Genomic DNA, 18,853 nt, shown 5'->3' with positions numbered 1-18,853 from the left:
TGATACTCGAGTGTTAGTTTATTCTACTTATTCTATTGAGTCTCAGATGATGATTTAGTTTGTATATGATTGCTCACTACTCTGCTCGTGCATACTGTTATTGTATCTTTCACCGAGTCTCGGGCCGGGTATGTTCTCGTGCACAGTTTCACTGCATTGTTCACCGAGTCCCTCACTAGAGGGCCGGGTACGGTATATATATGTATGATGATATGGTGATACGATGATATGATGATATGATGATACGATGATATGATGATGTGATGATGGCACCGAGTCCCATGATGGGCCGAGCATGGTATGCATGTATACGACTTATTCACCGAGTCCATAATGGGCCGGATATGGTATATGATATAGCTATGCATGATTTTATTTCATAAGGCACAGGCACGAATACGGATTTCTTGATTATCATACTTGTCTCCTGATTCTCTACTTCGGTTATGATCTTCCTTATTGTATTTCATGCTTTATATACTCGCATATCTCGTGCACCGACCCCTTTCTTCGGGGGCTGCGTTTCATGCCCGTAAGTACAGACACTCATTTTGGTGATCCTCCGGCCTAGGACTTCTACTCAGCTTCTTTGAGAGCTCCATTGTTCCTGAGCTCAGACTTTTGGTACGTATCTTTTGATGTATATACATGTTTATCCGGGGTACGGCGGGGCCCTGTCCCGTCATATTTCACTATCGATACTCTTAGAGGTCTGTAGACATATGTGTGGGTTGTATATGAATGTTGTTCAACTGTGTCAATATGACTCATTTTGGGATGTTCTCGTACGTAGTGGTAGCCTTGTCGGCTTGCGTATATATTTTGGGATGTTGTATGTATATTGTCGGCTTGCGTATATATTTGGGATGTTCCCGTACGTTGTGCAGCCTTGTCGGCTTGTGTATTGTGTTATCTTTTGATTGGTTGTGACTCTTCAGGAGACAGGTTACCTTGATATATATATATGTGACGTTCTGAGATAACGTCTTGTCTTTGCAAGCTTCCATATTGTGTTTAGTTTTGGGTTGACTATATCTAACAGATACGTATACGAGTGTCCAGCTCGGGCACTAGTCACGGCCTACGGGATTGGATCGTGACAAAAGTGGTATCAGAGCAGTTCATCCTCGGAGTGTCTACAGACCGTGTCTAGTAGAGTCTTGTTTATCGGTGTGTTGTGCCCCACATCTATAAACGAAGCTACGGATATTTAGGATGTTACCTTTTCTTTCATATCTAAGATCGTGCGATAGAGCCAAGCCATAGGAAATGAGATTCCTTATACTAACCTTTGATTTCAGCAGAAAAACGACATCAACAGAAGAAAACGACTGATGATATTGGAAGTTACAAAGTACGCAGGTAAGAAACGGTACGAAAGATAAATTTTGGGCAAGGTATTGGAGTACGATTGAAATGTAAAGTTGAAGATTGAAAGGGAAGTAAACAGGAAAGTGTAACAGGTGCAGTTTGAGTTGGACATACGAGGTAAGTTCATCATTTTCATACTGTTGTTGATATTGGGAGCCCTGTGTGGCTGTGATGATATATATATATATATATATATATATATATATATATATATATATATATATATATATATATATTTATATGTTGGCTGTGAGGCATTGTTGGTATTTTCGAAACGTACAGGTTTTGAGATAGTAAGAAATACAGAGGAAACTCTGCCAAAATTTTTCTAGAAATAAAAAGAGAATGAGATATAGGTTTGTAATATGTCCTGAAAGGTTGTGTCAATAGTAATGATAGGATTTGACTAAGTTGTGAGTACGGCTGACCTCGAGAAATAAGTTAACTGCCGAATTGATGGTAATAGTAATTAGGAGGTCGATATTGATATGGTAAAAAGGAATTTGGAAAGGGCTTGTGATACTAAGAGATGATTTAGAAAAGGCTGGCATTTATCTTGATAGAGTGTTATATTAAGGTACCGGCTGAATTGATAAGCAGGGATAAATTATGACGAGTTTATAGTTAAAAGAAGCAATAGTATGATTGAGACAAGAGTACAGAGGAAAAAGAATTGTGACGGATATGAATGTATTGATAAGACAGCTTGTGAGATATTAAGGATAAGATTGACCAGGGAGGGTAAAAGGTTAAGTACGCTTACTCCACCGAGTGTAATCAACCCATAATAAAAATCGTGAATAAGGTTACGAAGTGTTACACTATAGGATTGAATATGAACAGGATATAAGGTGAATATAATGAGGATTGTTATGAAAATAAGTAAAGCCTAGTGAGGAAGTGACTAAAAGATATGACGTGATCTATATGACTAAAGTATAAAAGCGAGCTATAGAACGAATAAGAAAGACTTATCAAGTTCTGTAGGGAAAGTTTAGAATAAAGGTTATGTGATAACGGAAATGATAGCGAGTACAAGAAAAGAAAGAGTAATTGAAAGAAGGGAATAAGAAGAAAGCGAGATAACAGTGTAGTAATAGGTCATGACGTGTGTAGCCGAGGACACGAGTACTATAAGTGAGGGAACTGTGAAAGACCAAGTTATAGAAAGATGAGCAACGAGGTAGAATGAGTGCTAGGAAATGAGGCGGTATGATAAGAACAAACAGGGATGAACAGAATACAGTTTGAAAATGAGAAAGGGGTTAGACACAAGTATGTTTTCTGAAGGATACAGAGATAGCATAAGATTCCTCGTGCACAGAATAAAAGATATACATAGACGGGAGAAGTGATAAGGGAATTCTAAAGGAAGTACCCAAGATAGACGTAATAAATTGAGTATAAGTGTAAAATAAAAGGGAAATATATAGCTACAGACTTAAAGGTGTAGTACGACGATAAGGTGATAAGATAAGACTATCATTAAGATGAACTTCATATGATTTTGAGTAAGTTAGAAGTCAGTACTGAGCACACAACAAGGGTAAAAGGGCATAAGGCATAAAGAGCATCGCGTGTACACGACTTCACCTCGGAAATAGTGGAATCCTTAAAGGACAAAGACGGTAGGCTTGAGGAGCAAATGATGTATTATAAATTTATTAAAGGAAACAGATGGTATAGGTTGGGATAAAGATAATGTTACAAAGAGGACTTTGGACACTTATCGTCGGAATATAAGTGCCAACTAATTGAGATTGGAACGACTACAAGTACTAATTAATTATTGATTGGAGTGAGTGGAATGTGGCCTTGGATGAGTTGCTACATTGGTCGCATTACTTGAGTACAGATTATCAGATGAGATTTTATACTATATATAGAAAGGCTCTCGTCGCTTTGTGATTTTGTTAAGGTTTCGTACGTAGATAATCAAAGTTATACATCATAAGAGAAAAGACATGGATATGGTACAGTATACCAAGTGAATTGGAAAAAGGGATCGGATGAAGTTAAGATTGGAAATAGGGACATAGAGCAGAATATAAACGGATAATGGTATAAGTACACCCTTAAGGAGGGAAGCGGGTAAGAGAAATGCAAGTGTGAGATGGAAACAATTGACACTGCAATATATTTGATATGGATGCTTGAGCTTCAAGTGAGATCCTTCAAAAACGAGGTTAGTAAGATCTAAAAAGCCAAGAATAAATGGACAGAAGTCAGGATGGTATTTGAGACAGTGTTGAGAAATTTTCGTAAAGATCTTGAATGATATAACATTAGAAAGTGGGTGCGTATAAAAAGAAATAGTACGACAAGAGAATGGTATCGAGTAACTTAAGAGATATTATAAAGGATAGCAATGCTATACTGGATTAGAGGCTAAGATGTTGGCAATAGAGTTGTTCGCTAATGATATTGCGACCTATAAGTAGCAAAGAAGAAGGGATAGAAAATCTCCTATAGTAGGAAGTAAGAAAGTCAAAGGGTGAATAAAGGAAGGGAAAGGAGTATGACAAGATAGGCTACGAGCGAATTTTAGTGCGGAGGGGATATGTAAAGCAAAATGAACCAGCAGAAGGAAAGACTGTGACTAAGATTGAATATATTTTTGTACAAGTTGTACAAGAATAGTTATACAACCTACGAATATTTGTATACTAAGAATGAGACCAAGTGAGTACTTGATAAGAAGAGTAAGGATTTAGTAATAACAATGCAGTTGTGATATTTTAGGTACATTAAGGAAAGATGTAAAGATGGTTTAAGCTAAATTATTGAGATAGAATTAATACTGAGGGCAAATAGGACATGGCCATGGTTGAGTCGAAGGTTTATCCCGATACCGATTGTAAGATAAGAGAGGAGAAGGCAAGGTAAAGCATGAAGACTAGTGAGACGACGCTAAGGTATTTCTTGGGCTAATTTGAGCACCTATGCATATTCTTATAAAGATTGCAATAGGGCGCGTGATAGGAGAACTAAGAGCAAAATTTGAGTAAAGAGGCAATAGAAGAGTTTGAATTAAAGATAAAGAAATGACACGAGATAATGTGCCTAGAGCGTTACAAGTTGGGTTAAGGGAATTATAAAATGGTTTAAGCGAGACGATCATAATTAGTCAAGTTACTAGAAGATAGTGAATTTATATGTCAAATCAAAAAAATTCTTTCAGAATTATACCAGTTAATGATAGACAGAGCACAGAGCAGCTATGTAAAGTTATTATGTGAGGGGAACTCCAGCGCTACTCGGTAGCCAACTCTAAGGATTGAGATTAAGAGCTAAAAAGTAGAGTGACCGTTAAAGTCTTTTAAAGAAATCGAGAAGTAATACATGAGGCTGAAGATTCCAGAATATGGGTTATTGTGGATAGGCTGACAAAATCAGCCCATTTTCTTCCAATCAGGACTACCTATTCAGCTGAGAACTATGCGAAGTTATATATCGAGGAGATAGTAAGACTTCATGAGGTTCCCACATCTATTATATCAGACAGAGGAGCTCAGTTATAGCTAACTTCTGGAGATCATTCCAGAAGGGATTGGGGACACAAGTGAGTCTTAGCACGCATTTCACCTCGGACGACGGACGGAGCCGAGCGTACTATTCAGACGCTAGAAGATATGTTGCGGGCCTGTGTTATTGACTTCAGAGGTAGTTGGGACGATCATTTGCCACTTATCGAGTTTGCCTATAACAATAGCTACCATTCTAGTATCCAGATGGCACCGTATGAGGCCTTATATGGGAGGAAGTGCAGGTCACCTATTGGTTGGTTTGGTGTTTGTGAGACTAAATTAATAAGAGATGATTCGGAAGTTGTTGATAAGGTGAAGCTTATTCGGAGAGGTTATTAGCGATTGAGTCGACGGTCATACGCAGATAATCGACGTCGACACTTAGAGTTTCAGATTGGTGATTGGGTGTTCCTGAAGATGTCACCCATGAAGGGTGTAATGAGGTTCGGCAAGAAAGGGAAGCTTAGCCCGAGGTACATTGGGCCTTATCAGATTCTTCATAGGGTAGGCAAGGTTGCCTATGAGTTGGACCTACCATCTGATTTGGAAGCAGTACATCCAGTCTTTCATGTGTCGATGCTTTGTAAATGTATTGGTGACCCTTCTAGAGTATTCCCCGTGGATGATGTCCAGGTAACGGAGGAGCTGTCTTACGAGGAGAACCCTATAGCTATACTTGATCGTCAGGTGAGAAAGTTGCGTACTAAGGATGTGGCTTCCGTTAAGGTATTGTGGCGAAATAATAATAGGGAAGAGATGACACAGAGGTCAAGAGGAGATGAAGAATAAGTATCCTTACTTATTCCCTATGCCTACAGGTAATCTAAACTCCTCAATTGATTATATTGATTGGTAGATGAGACTATATGTTATCGCAATAAAAAAGACTCCCCCGAAGTCTTTATAAGACCTTGTAAGACTAGTTTAACATTCGAGGACGATCTAATATGTTACATCCCCGATCTAATATGTGGATCCGTTGGGGGATCTAATATGGTCCAACAAACTTTAAATCCTTCTAACCCCGCTGTTACTCAAAGGGCTTATAGTAAACATAGATGTTACATCCCATGTTCTCATGCGTTGGAAAGTGTGCAAGTTAAATGATATTAGTAACGTGCACGAGGTTATTCCCCAAGCTTATAGGTGGTTAAAGTGATGGTACACATGTATCGTAAGGATTTGAAGTTAAAACAATCGAAAAAAATAAGTTTTGTCGAGTTTCAACATTTATTTGAGTGAAATACGGTCCAAGCTATAATATCCCGTATTTTTTGGACTAGAAAAATTTAATCGTCCAACATGAGCAAATTTACCCGAGCCCGGGGAATTCGATCATATTCAAGGATGAAAATCGAGAGCTCGGTGTACAAAGAGTTTGAGGTCCCGAAATAATTTAGGACTTAACAAGTGGGACCACGAGATTGAGAATAATATTTTATGTGTACCAAAGGGACTATGGACTAGAGCTATATCACATAATCGTGGCAATGAGTATATGAAGTGTATTAAAAATAATTGTTATTAAAGTGAATTGAGATCAAGAAATTAATTATGTGTATAATTGGTTAGAGGTTGGATAGTGGTGGAGATAAAATAATTTAACAATAGGTTAATGGATATGTTTGGTGGCAGAAGCTCCTCCAAGTGTCATAATTGGAAAAAGGTGTCAAATGAATAAGCAATGTCGTGGAAGCTTTAGATGAAAATGACCATTATATTAATTGTTTACATATATGTGTGTTGACCCCAAGACATATAAAAATATATATATAAACGTATTTTCAGCAAGCAGCAACTACATTCATAAATTAGACCAAATGTTTGCTGAACCCATTTTTCATTAGCTTTGGCATCAACACATTTGAGAGAATCAAGTGTTGGAAGCAACTATTTTCTAATTTGGGAGTAATTCCAAATATGACCAGCAATCTTGGAAGTTACATTTAAAATTAGTTCTCAAGAGTTTGTGCAGCAACGTTTCTTATTATTTTAATGGAGAAAAGTGTAACAAGAACAACATACGAGTTTTGCGCACAACTTCGATCCCGTTGTTCCATTTTTTCACGTTGTTGAATTTAGGCTTTCTTCGAAGGGAAGTAAAGTGGAAGAAGAATAGTTCTTTGCATATAAGGTAAGAAATCCTCTCTCCTAGATGTATTTGATTTATCCAAGTCGTATCTACGTTGCTAGATGAATTAAATACGAACTTGCGAATAGAATTGTCATGTGATAGAGTTGGAGTTGGGGGCTATTTTTCTTGTTGTAATTATATGATACAAGCTGAGATTTGTAGTAAATAATGCTCTTATCATATTGAGAATATTTTTAAGGTTAAGAAGGAAACATACGCAAAGGTGCTATGGAGAATACGGGTTCTAATTCGAGCTTGTCGCTCGTTATAAAGTATTACGAAGTTGTTATAGATATGCATGTTGTGTTGAGATTTATTTATGGTTGGGCTGTTGTGGTGATATACCGAATTGGGGGATGCTAATGATATAGGGGAGGTGCTGCCCGAATTTCGGCAAAATTCTTAAAGAATTTAATTTGGAGGCTTAAGATAAGCATATGACGACAAGCCTAATAATAAGTATGAATGGCTTTATATATAGATTACGAGACTATGAATGATCATACATAGATTGCAAGACGAGAAGTAAGTGGAAAGTGAAAAGTAAGCTTCCAAGTATGTAAAGCTATCCTTTCTTTCTTTCATTTGGCATGATTTGTATGAAACGAACAAATGAAGAATGTATAAGCTCCTATTCTTAGAGACACTAGGATGGCTAATGTCCTTGACTTCCATAAGCTATTTCATGTTATCTTGATACGTGTCTATGATTCCTGAGGCTCTATTTGATATAGTCCATAGTGACATTCAAAGGGTACTTAACATGACTATCGCCTTTGATACTCGAGTGTTAGTTTATTCTACTTATTCTATTGAGTCTCAGATGATGATTTAGTTTGCATATGGTTGCTCACTACTCTGCTCGTGCATACTGTTATTGTATCTTTCACCGAGTCCCGGGCCGGGTATGTTTTCGTGCACGCCACCTTGCATTGTTCACCGAGTCCCTCGCTAGAGGGCCGGGTACGTATATATATGTATATATATATATATGATATGGTGATATGATGATACGATGATATGATGATACGATGATATGATGATGTGATGATGGCACCGAGTTCCATGATGGGCCGGGCATGGTATGCATGTATACGACTTATTCACCGAGTCCATAATGAGCCGGATATGGTATATGATATAGCTATGCATGAGTTTATTTCATAAGGCACAGGTACAGTGATTTCTTGATTATCATACTTGTCTCCCGATTCTCTACTTCGATTATGATCTTCCTTATTGTATTTCATGCTTTATATACTCGCATACATATCTCGTACCGACCCCCTTTCTTCGGGGTCGCGTTTCATGCCCGCGGTACGATACTCGATTTGGTGATCCTCCGGCCTAGGACTTCTACTCGAGCCGTGTTTGGAGTGCTCCATTGTTCCGGAGCCTAGACTTTTGGTACAGATCTTTTGATGTATATACATGTTTATCCAGGGGTACGGTGAGGCCCTGTCCCGTTATATTTCACTATCGATACTCTTAGAGGTCTGTAGACATATGTGTGGGTTGTATATGAATGTTTTTCAACTGTGTCAATATGACTTATTTTGGGATGTTCTCGTATGTGGTGGCAGCCTTGTCGGCTTGCGTATATATTTTGGGATGTTGTATGTAGTGGCAGCCTTGTCGGCTTGCGTATATATTTGGGATGTTCCCGTACATTGTGCAGCCTTGTCGGCTTGTGTATTATGTTATCTTTTGATTGGTTGTGACTCCTCAAGAGATAGGTTACCTTGATATATATATATATATATATATATATATATATATATATATATATATATGTGACGTTCTGAGATAACGTCTTGTCTTTGCAAGCTTCCATATTGTGTTTAGTTTTGGGTTGACTATATCTAACAGATACGTATACGAGTGTCCAGCTCGGGCACTAGTCACGGCCTACGGGGTTGGGTCGTGACAATAGAGATTGTGAAGAACTAGCCAAAATGGTTGCGGTTTGTGGCTTGCCTTTTAGTTTTCCTTCTAACCCCGATTTGTGCATTATATTAGAGCTATGTATAACCCTACTTTTCAAGGCATTCCTAGATCTACTGTTAGAGCCGACATTTTTAAATTTCAAAGTGATTATTGTCAATATATGCGTTGTGTGTTCCATCACCTAGATACTAGAGTGTCTGTCACTTCTGATATAGGTCGTAGTATTAATGGCAATGATTATTTATGTGTTACGGCGCATTGGATTGATCTTGGAATATGCAAAAGCGTATACTTGGTTATAAATATATTGATGAGAAAAAAACAGGTTCTTATATTTCTACAAATGTTCTAGACATTTTGCAATTATATGGTCTTGTTGACAAAGTATTAACTGTTACATTTGATGATGCTTCTTCCATGACTAAGAGTGCTGAACTTATGGATATAAGAATTTGCCCAATTAACCTTGATATTTGTCATGTCCGATGTGCATGTCATGTTTTTAATTTAGTTGTAAAAGATGGTCTTGATTTATTTGAGGGTTCTCTACAAAAAATACGATATGCTTGTCAATATGTTTTTAGCGCTCATAAGCATAGTAGAATTAATTTGTTTAAAAAATATTGTGTTGAGCAAAATTTGTTTGTTAGGAAAATTCCAAAAGAAGTTTGTACTAGGTGAAATTCTTTATATGAAATGCTACTTGTTGCTCACGAATATCAAAAACCCCTTCAATATGTTTTTAATGCACATCATTATCATCCCCATGAATAAATACAAGATAGTGATTGGAATGAAATTGAAGGACTATGTATTTTTTTAGAAAATTTTTATATTGCAACAAAAGAATTTTCCGGTCAATACTATCCTACAATTGCACAAATGTTATTTTATATTTGTGGGCTTACAAAACTATTTGCGGAATATAGAGAATTAAACGAACATGAGGAAGCCATTGATGAAATGATTTTCAAATTTAAAAAGTATTTTTTTTCCTATTCCCGATATTTATTTGATTGCTTGTATACTTAACCCATCTTTAAAATTAAGAGGTGCTCATGGACTTGTTGACAAAATTTATTTGCGGTTAGATATTCCTCCTAATGAACATCCAAATGTCAAAGAGTGTAAACGTAGCATAGAATTAAAAGCTAAATTAATGTATAATAATTATAAAAATGAAGAAAGTAGAAGTGGAAATCAACGTCCTTCACAAAAAAATAAGGCTAAATTTGGCAATAGAAAATTTGATAGATCAATGGATGCTGCATGGCTTGGTATTGCTAATACTCAAAATGAAATTGATCTTGAATCTTATCTTGCTCAGAGTTTGGAAAGCATCACTGTGGACGACGACGACAATGAAGATATTTAGGATGGTGGAGGAAGCGTGGCAAGGCATTTCCATTACTCTCAAAAATTGCTCGAGATATCCTAACTATTCAATCATCATCAGTAGCTTCAGAGGCAGCTTTTAGCGCGACAAGATTTCAACTTGGAGATCACAGACATTCATTTGCACAAGATAGCTTGGAGATTTCTGTCTTATTCAGGGATTGAATCAACGCAGAAAGAAGAAATCGTGGGCTACCAAAATTAACCCGTCAAGAAGAAGAAGAATATGAAGAGATAATCAACACTAATAGCGATGATGGCATGGAACTTATGGACCATCAAGGAGATATACAATTCCAGAATTGAACGCAACGGAAGCGATACGAAAATTAGAAAAAATGTACATAGATCCGTACAAGTTTTAGTGTGATAATTTATAATTAACTGATTAGATGCCTAGTTAAAACAGAACCCTTCCTAGAAGGTGGCTGTGAAGATTAGGTGCTGTTCTTGTATTTGAGACTTTGAGTCAAGCTTTATGAAATTTAAAAGATCTATTTTTAATAAATAAACCTAAAGTTCTTACTTGAAATTATTTTTCTTTACATAACTACAAAAAAGAATGCAATTCTTTATAAAGATTATAAAGACTTGAAAGTATATTTAATATTATGTAATAAATTAAAAATAATAGCCCTTAGAAGTTCAAAAAATAGCCATTGTTAAATGCATTTAAAGACTTTAAAGTTATAAGTTATAAAAAATAAATAGTTCTTACTTGAAATTATTTTCTCCAATTATAAAATATAAATACCTAAAAATAAATCCAAGTCTTTAAATTTTTTATAAAGACTTGAAAATTTAATATTAGCTAATAAGTTATCAATTTAAATGTTAAGTTTTATAAAAAAAAAACTCCGGCCCCCCGTCCCCCTTGGAGTGGGACGGGACGGGCCCCCCAAAAGCCCATCCCCCCAAAGTCCCCCTTAAAGAAGTCCCTGTCTCGTCCCGTCACCCCAAAATGTCCCCTACCGTCCCCGTCCTCGTCCCGTGCCCCCTGGCCTTATTTTTTCTATATTTTTGTACCATTTTTCGGCCATTTCTTACATGGGCGTGTCAACACGAAGCAGCAGCGCGTAAGGGTATTTTTTAATATGGCCACGTCAGCGCCATGTCAGATTTTTTTTAAATTTTAGTCTTTTCCTTATTTTTTAACATGGCATTTTACTGTTCATCTTCTTCGTACAGCAACTGCTTAAAATCCAACCAAATACACCTCAAATCTCAACCAAATAGCCCCAAATTTCAGGTTTCGAACTCCTCTCGACGTTTCAGTTCTTTTGAGATATTACCTATTCAAATCAGAGTTCGTTTGTGGCAACCCGAAACTTCGAACTCGAAGCTTCAATGGAGCTCGTCAATGGCGGACTGCTTTGCTTTGAATTTTTCACCTTTCCATGGTTATTACGTTCTCTAGCTTCGACGTCCTTCTCCAATAGGTTCAATCCAACAAATGAATCCAAAAACACTAGCTCATCTTTAAGAGCTTCTTCAAAATTTCAACAATGGAGGTTTTCAAAACTTTATCACTTCCAAGCTTCTCTAATCAGTCAATAAAATGAGTTTTAGCTCCAATCTATCATGACAAGCTGATTTCAACAACACATGGGCAACACCCAAATTTCAATCCGCAGCTTTCGGACAATGAAGAAACCAGCAATGGTGGTTCACGTTTTCAAGCGGACATTTAGTTTTCAAATCTCAAAGTTCACTTAGGTTCAGCTCAAATTCATACTTCAAACAATAACTCCCAATCTAAATCACAAAAATCAAATAGATTTGCATAGATCGAGACCGAAATAGTGACCCGAACACACCCGAGCTACTATTTTTGGATTTTTGATTTTGCAATTTTTTTTTCAATAGTATCGCGACCTATTACCCCCCCCCCCCCCCCACCGTATAACCAATACATGCTGATTTTGCAATTTTTTTTTTTTTTTGGAATAGTATCAACGAACAGACCAAGAACATGCTGATACTTTTTTTTTTTTGAACTTTTAGATCTGTTCGTGATTAATATAAACTCAAACACACTACTTCAAGAAAATCACCAACAACAGTGGTTTCTATTCTTAGATTTTTTTTTTTTTTTTTTTTAGTAATCAAATCCAAGAAGACCTGAGCAAACTGAAAAAAAAAAAAAAAAAAAAAAAAAAAAAAAAGATGAAGAAGAAGACTAGGCGCGTGTATCTCACCTAACACTAAAAAGTGGGAATCGTGTAAAAATGGCCGAAAAAGGGTATAAAAATACAGAAAAAATAAGGCCAGGGGGGTAATAGGTCGCCCGCAAAGGTTGGGTGCGTCATAATTAATCCGAGTATACATTGGGCGGTATTAATGTATTTTCCCTATAAATTGCCATCATATACTAGTTATTGTTCTGGTCTAATTTTATCTCTTTCTCTTTAAGGGTTCACTTGGATTTTCTTATACGTTATGTCATATGTGGATCACACTTTCTACATTTTGCTATTTGTTTGTTGAATTAGCTTTCGAAAGTGCACAATGATAAGTGATTTGCATATCATGTAGCTTATCTGACCAAAGAGGAGGGGAGACAGATAAAATAAACCCAAAAAAAAAAAAAATCTATAATTTTGTTGCCAAAAATTAAAGAAGAAACTGGGGGGGGGGGGGGGGGGTGGAACGTTAGGATTTACCAATAATGATGATTTTTGAGAAGAAAAATGAATTGTTGGCTTTAATGATTTCATTTTATTTGTTTGTTTACTTAATAAGACAATTAAGATCCTTGATTTAATATAAAGGTTTGTCAACATGATTAAAATCGTGATAATGAGGTCATCTCTTTAAAAAATTAATCCAGTTCGTGCTTGATCAGAGTATTTTATTAAGAAGAGGATGTTAATGATCCAAATGAATATTATGTAAATACATAGCTTGTTCCAATTTTTCTTTTAAACTTAATTTTTGTTAAATCATAAGTTCACAACAATGATTTGTTTTTTTTGGCCCCCAAAAAAAAAAAAAAAAAAAAAAAGAAGAAAAAAGGCAACAAGGGCTATTTAATTTTAAATTTTTACTATTATAAAAACATGAGTTTGGAGGAGGATCATCGTCCGTCCTCCAACTCATGTCCAATACAAAAAAAAAAAAAAAAAAAAAAAAAAAAAAAGAAAGACCCCACCACCTCCAAACTCATTTAAAAAAAAAAAAAAGTGGATTCCATATTAAACAAACAAGCAATACATTAAAAAAAAAAAAAAAAAATTAAAAATAGGATGTGTGGCTGCTGGGATTCGAGCCCAGGTCTCCACGGCCACAACGTGGAATTCTCACCACTAAACTACAGCCACTTTGTGTTTATAGGTCTTAGATAATGTTATTAGTATAATCAAAATCCTTAACGTTTGAACTTTCTACTAGATATAATAAAAATATATATAAATAAAAATGTAACCCGTATGATTATTAATTATACTATTATGATTGAATAGAAAAATGCTACAAAAGTATTTATAATAAAAAGTGTATGTAATAGATTTGAACTCCAATGCTATAGAATAGTTGTGCAACTAACAATTTAACACGAGATTGCATGCTAAATATCTTAGGCCTAACATATCCAAAAGATGAATGCTTTTAAAAGTGCAGTTGTTAAGATAAATATGTAGTCATACATAAATAAGAACTACAGGAATATTAGAAATGATCTCACTTCATAGAGGGTGCAAGTCCAACTAGCTGGATACTTGGAGGATAAAATGGAAGATAATGTAACCAATTTGGATTGTAATTCAAGATTTGTTGCTGAACATCTTTTAGAACTGAAAAGCAATTGTAACAATTACTGGCTTATTAGTGGAGATGGGTATATATGCACATTTGGAGATGATATTATACAAAGTCACACAATCCAAAAAGTTTCAGCAACATTGTACATGAGAATATATAAAGTTTGACTACGCAATATCTATGGGATTGGACTGAGCAAGAAGACTTTCAATCCTTTTCTTTACCTCCTCTGGATTTGCACCAACAAGCTTGTCAATTGGAGCTCCATCCTTCAACAACAGAAATGTTGGCATGGCTGGCATGGCTTTCACTTCATATTTGGTAGCCACATCCTATCAATCGCAAGAATACTATGTTTAATTTAACTCATACATATTGATAGTGGAAATAATTGATACATTATCGGTGCTATCTGATTTGATTTGGTTCCACCACATTACTATATCACTAAAGGCAATAGCTTTATACGAGGAATAAATGAATCTTGGGCCTAACCCAACCCCAAAAGCTAGCTCAAAAGGAGGATTATTATATTTCCCAAGACATATGAGGAGACCAATTACCCATCCCGTATCCGTTGTGGGACTCTTAACACCCTGGCACGCCCAGACCTCATTAACTGGAGCGTGCACAATATAATATGGGGGCCCAACATTGGCAAACAAAGAATTGGGATGAGTCTGGCTCTGATACCACGTAAAGAAATGGATCTTTGGCCTAACTTAACCTCAAAAGCTGCTCAAAGGGAGGAGGATTGCTCAAGCCATATAAGGAGACAAATTACCTATCCTGTATCTGATATGGGACTCTTAAAACTCCCCCGCACGCTCAGACCTCGTTAACTAGAGCGTGAACATAATAATATGGGGGGCCAATTACATCGGAAATCATGATTTGATATGTTGCTAAAGGATTTGCATTTTAATATTACAAAATAATATATTAAAAGTGCTACTTTAAAGTGTCATTGAAATGGTCCATTACCACGTTCAGTTCATGGAAGAATGTGGAGTTTAATTCTTTTGAAACTTCTTTCTCCATTTATCACAATTAATCTCTTCAGTTAATGGCCATAATAGGCAAAAGTGATTTCGCACGTTACTTGGCTGAATGTGGCCATTACTTCTTTTGAAACTCTCATATCCCCATTATCTCATTTACTCTCCACATTCTCATCTTTTTAATACACCATTATTCCACCTCTTCATCAATTCATTACAAGGATAATATTTTTCTACTATAAATAGTTTGTCATCCTTACCTTATGAAGAGAGAAAATATATATTTTGGAGAGTTCTTGAAAAGTGAAAAAAAAGAAGAGTTTATTAGTTGAAGGAAGGTGTTCCTCTTTTTGGTGAAGCTTTGGACTCAACATCTTGTCCAGAGTTTGTTGAGTTGTACGACGTGATCGAAATTGTATCTCGGAGGCGACAAGTCGAAAGATTATTTGGACCAAAGAGATTTCTTTGCCGCAAGGGCTTGAATCTCCTTAAAGAGAGCGAGATATCCGCGCCTCAGCTGAAGATATTTTTATTTCTTCTTTTGAATTTTCGATTGTAATTGTTATTTCTTTATATTATCATTAACAATTTTAAGGAGATTCAAATGGCTACAATTGAAAAATCCGCGGATGTCAAAGTGGGAGATCTTAACAAGCCATTTCGGTTCAACGGTACTCATTTTAAGAGATGGGAGCGTAAAGTACTATTCTACTTAAGTCTTCTCAATGTTTCTTATGTGTTAACTGAGAAGAATCCAAACAAAGTAGATAACTCTTCCATGAATGATGAAGAACTTATTTCTCTTCAAGAAAAAATTGAAAAGTATGATGAGGATTCTTACAAGTGTTGGTATTATCATCTAAATTGTCTATCAGATAATTTTTATGATTATTATGATAGAACTTACTCAACTGCAAAGAAAATTTGGAAAGCATTGTAGAGTAAATATGATACCGAAGAGGCTGGAGCAAAAAATATGCTGCTAGTAGATTTTTTCATTTCCAAATGGTGGACAACAAATCAGTGGTAGAACAAGCTCAAGACTTTATAATGATCGTTGGAGAGCTAAGGTCCGAGGAGATAAAAATTGGAGATGACCTTATTGTTTGTGGCATAATAGATAAACTTCCACCTTCATGGAAGGAATTTCAAAAAACTATGCGGCACAAACAAAAGGAAACTTCACTTGAGACGTTGATTATGCAAATCCGCATGGAAGAAGAGGCAAGGGGCCAAGATGCAGTTTTGCAAACGGAAGAAAGCAATTTACAACCCGTCACAAACAAGGTAAATTTAATTACTTCAAATAATGCTGCTCCTAATGCTAACAAAAATACCTCTATGAAGCCTAAGAAGAAAATATTCAAGAAAAATAATGATGGTAATAACCAAGCACAAAATCAACAAGCACAAAATGGCGGACCATGTCTTGTCTGTGGAAAGAGTGGGCGAATTGCTCAATTTTGCAAGTTTCAGAAACGTGGTCCTACACCTCAGGCGAACGTTACCGAAGAGCCACTTGTGGCGGTGATAACAGACATAAATATGGTTGAACATGTTGATGGATGGTGGGCTACTTCTGGTGCAAACCGTCGTATGCTATGACAAAGATTGGTTCAAAGTGTATACTCCATTTGAGAGAGCCCAAAACCATCATGCTTGGTGATTCACACTACTCAAGTGCTTGGAAAGGAAGATGTCGAGTTGAGCTTTACCTCGGGAAGGGTGTTAACATTAAAAGATGTACTTTTTACCTTCTATGAGAAAAAATTTGATGTCTAGTTTTCTTCTTAATAAGGCGGAGCTTCAAAACAGTTATTGAGTCGACCAATATCTAATAGTGAAAAAAGCTATTTTTGTGAGAAAGGGGTATGCTTGTGATGGGATGTTCAAGTTGAATGTTGAGATGAATAAAGTTACTAGTTCTGTTTACATGCTTTCTTCTACTAATTTTTGGCATGTTCGTTTGTGTCATATTAATAATCGTTATATGGGAATCATGAGTAATTTAGGATTAATCCCAATGATTAAAAAGGATTTTGAAAAATGTGAGGCTTGTAGTAAAGCCAAAATCACAAAAAGGCCTCATTTTCAAGTTGAAAGAAAAAGCGAATTGTTAGAGTTAGTTCATACGATATTTGTGAACTTGGAGGAATTTTAACTCGTGGAGGAAATAGATATTTTATCACTTTTATTGATGATTTTTCTAAGTATTCATATGTTTTCTTGATGAAAAATAAAAGTGATGCTTTTGAAAATTTAAAAATTTATCTCCATGAAGTTGAAAATCCTTTGGTAGAAAAATAAAAAGAATTAGAAGTGATAGAGGCCGTGAATATGAATCTAATGAGTTTAATTCTTTTGTTAGATCATTAGGAATAATCCATGAAACTACTCCACCTTATTCTCCTGCGTCTAATGGTGTGGCAGAGAGAAAAAATAGAACTTTGGTTGAGTTAACAAATGCCATGCTTATTGAGTCTAGTGCACCTCCAAATTTTTGGAGTGAAGCTATTTTAACTGCTTGTTATGTGTTGAATCGTGTGCCTCATAATTAACACCATTTGAATTGTGGAAAGGTCACAAGCCAAATTTAGGATATCTAAGAGTTTGGGGTTGTCTAGCTTATGTAAGGCTAATGGATCCCAAAATTTCTAAGTTGGGTAAAAAAGTTACTACTTGTGCTTTTCTTGGTTATGCTTCAAATAGTACAGCCTATAGATTTTTTGGTCTTGAAGATAGTATAATAATAAAATCGGGTGATGCTATTTTTCATGAAATTAAATTTCCATTTGATTCTAAAAATAGTGGGGGTCATAGGACTGAAGAAAATATTTTATCACTACCTAGTTCTTCTACTTCTGTTTTGAAAAATAAAGAAAATGATGATTTTGAAATACGAAGAATTAAAAGAGCTAGAGTAGAAAAAGATTTTGATTTTGATTTTTATGTTTTTAATGTTGGAGATGACCCTCTCACTTTACAAGAAGTTTTATCTTCACATGATGCTATTTTTTGGAAAGAGGCTATAAATGATGAAATGGAATCACTTATTTCCAATAAAACTTGGAAGTTAGTTGATTTACCACCGGGTTGTAAAACAATTGGGTGTAAATGGGTCCTAAAAGTTAAACTGGATGGTTCTGTTGATAAATACAAGGCTAGACTAGTTGCTAAAGGTTTTAAACAACTAGAAGACCTAGAATTTTTTGATACTTTTTCTCCGGTAACTAGAATTACATCCATAAGGCTTTTAATTGCTATTGCTGCAATTTTTAATTTGCATATTCATCAAATGGATGTGAAAACTGCTTTTTTAAATGGTGACCTAAATGAGGAAATTTATATGGAACAACCCGAAGGTTTTGTTGAAGCAGGCCAAGAAAGCAAAGTATGTAAACTTACTAAATCCATATATGGCTTGAAACAGGGGCCAAAGCAATGGCATGAGAAATTTGATTCCTGCATGATTGAGAATGGTTTTAAAACAAACGAGTGTGATAAGTGCATCTATCATAAGTCTTGGAATAATTCACATGTTATTGTTTGCCTATATGTTGATGATTTATTGATCTTTGGCTCAATCATGAATGTTATTAGTGAAACTAAAAATATTCTTAGAAGCCATTTTGATATGAAAGATCTTGGTGAGGCAAATTTTATTCTTGGAATAAAAATTACTAAAACATGTGATGGAATTTTCCTTGACCAGTCACATT

The 18,853-nt window shown here is 35.7% G+C and overlaps 1 non-coding gene across 1 annotated transcript; it reads right to left on the bottom strand.

The window, feature by feature from the left end:
- Positions 1-13,622: 13,622 nt before the first annotated feature.
- TRNAH-GUG (transfer RNA histidin (anticodon GUG)) lies at positions 13,623-13,694 on the bottom strand. The gene has a single exon. It is a non-coding gene; the product is annotated as a tRNA-His (tRNA).
- Between the last annotated feature and the right edge of the window lie 5,159 nt (positions 13,695-18,853).

This window comes from Lycium ferocissimum, chromosome 4, assembly GCF_029784015.1.
Source record: "Lycium ferocissimum isolate CSIRO_LF1 chromosome 4, AGI_CSIRO_Lferr_CH_V1, whole genome shotgun sequence".
Lineage (NCBI taxonomy): Eukaryota > Viridiplantae > Streptophyta > Magnoliopsida > Solanales > Solanaceae > Lycium > Lycium ferocissimum.
Note: the sequence above shows the minus strand (reverse complement) of the source record. Positions and strands in the feature narration are given on the sequence as shown.